The sequence below is a fragment of the Lactuca saligna genome, chromosome 5 (genome assembly GCF_052625555.1).
Source record: "Lactuca saligna cultivar CGN05327 chromosome 5, ASM5262555v1, whole genome shotgun sequence".
Taxonomy (NCBI): domain Eukaryota; kingdom Viridiplantae; phylum Streptophyta; class Magnoliopsida; order Asterales; family Asteraceae; genus Lactuca; species Lactuca saligna.
The window spans coordinates 140,989,061-140,990,339 of record NC_136421.1 but is presented as its reverse complement, the minus strand read 5'-3'; the positions used below and the strand labels follow the sequence as shown (position 1 = coordinate 140,990,339).

At 45.7% G+C, this 1,279-nt stretch overlaps 1 non-coding gene across 1 annotated transcript; it reads left to right on the top strand.

Moving 5' to 3' along the window:
• The first annotated feature begins 254 nt into the window (after positions 1-254).
• LOC144999275 (small nucleolar RNA R71) lies at positions 255-361 on the top strand. Its single transcript, XR_013660789.1, has one exon. It is a non-coding gene; the product is annotated as a small nucleolar RNA R71 (small nucleolar RNA).
• The last annotated feature ends 918 nt before the right edge of the window (positions 362-1,279 follow it).

Below are 1,279 nucleotides of genomic sequence, written 5' to 3'. Positions count from 1 at the left end.
TTTTTTTCATTCTTCGGTCTAGGCTATCGAGCTTAGCTATTACCGCCACCATGCTATCATTCATTGAGTTCACTGCTCCACGACTCACTTCGTTCCTCGGATTGTGGTATTCTCTAGAATGCTTGGAGAATTCTTCAATTAATTCCTTTATTTCCGGAGGCGGCTTTCTGGTGAGCGGGCCTTGTGAATCGAGTAGTTGCGTTGTGGTGACATTAACTCCATCATAAAAGATGGAGACCTCTTGTTGGCTATTAAGGTCATGGTGTGGGCAATTTCTAAGTAGGCTCTTGTACCTTTCCCAAGCTTCATAAAGAGATTCGCTGGGTTGTTGCTCGAAGTTGGCAATTGCTTTCTTTAGCTTGGCTATCTTGGAAGGTGGGCAGAAATGGTCTATGAACTCTTCTTTCATCTTGGCCCATATGGTGACCGATCCGGGAGGAAGTGACTTTAACCAATCTTTTGCAGCTCCTTTAAATGTGACAGGAAGCATGCGAAGAAGCTGGATCTCGCGAGGCACATTGGGTACATTGAAGTAATCAGCCACATCATTTACTTCATCCAAGTGATTATAGGCGTCTTCGTGATCTCTCCCGTGAAAAGGAATCTCCTTGAGTTGAGCGAGAATATGGCCTTTTAGCTCAAAAGTAGCGGTTGCGGGAATTGCGGGTTGCACAAGTCCCGGGCCGGTGTCATCACGCATCCTCTTCTTCCATTCCCCCATGGGGATTTTGTCAATATTAGCTATAACGGTGGCTAAATCATCTTCAAATTCGGATGTGTGCTCGTATGTGGGTTCGTTTTCTTCCTCGGTCTCGTACTCGGTGTGTTTTTGAATCGGGTCTTCGATTGTCAACGAGGCACTGGGTGCTCCTGATTTGCTGCTCCTTTTCTTGCTAAAAACGGATTTGAGGTTTTTGAGTGGTGAGTTCTTTGAAGAAGCGGATTCTCCAACGGTTTTGCCTTTGTTCCTTCTTAATGCGGTTTCCGGATCTTCAAGAGGGGGAACCAGATGTGTATCAGATCCTCGGGTCATGAAACAACTGCAAACAAAACAGAAAACACGTAAAAAGAACAAAAAAAATTAAAGCTGATTTAGCGTCGTACTCACCGAGCCTGGATCTGCCATGATCCCTTGGTTCCCTGGCTAAGGCGGCCGCACCCTCATTGTCACAGAAAATCTCCATAGGCTCCTTTATAACTAGTACAACTCCAAGGTCTCTGATGAAGTTCTTTAGCCATATCGCCTCCTTCGACGCTTCACTTGCTGCTATGTACTCTG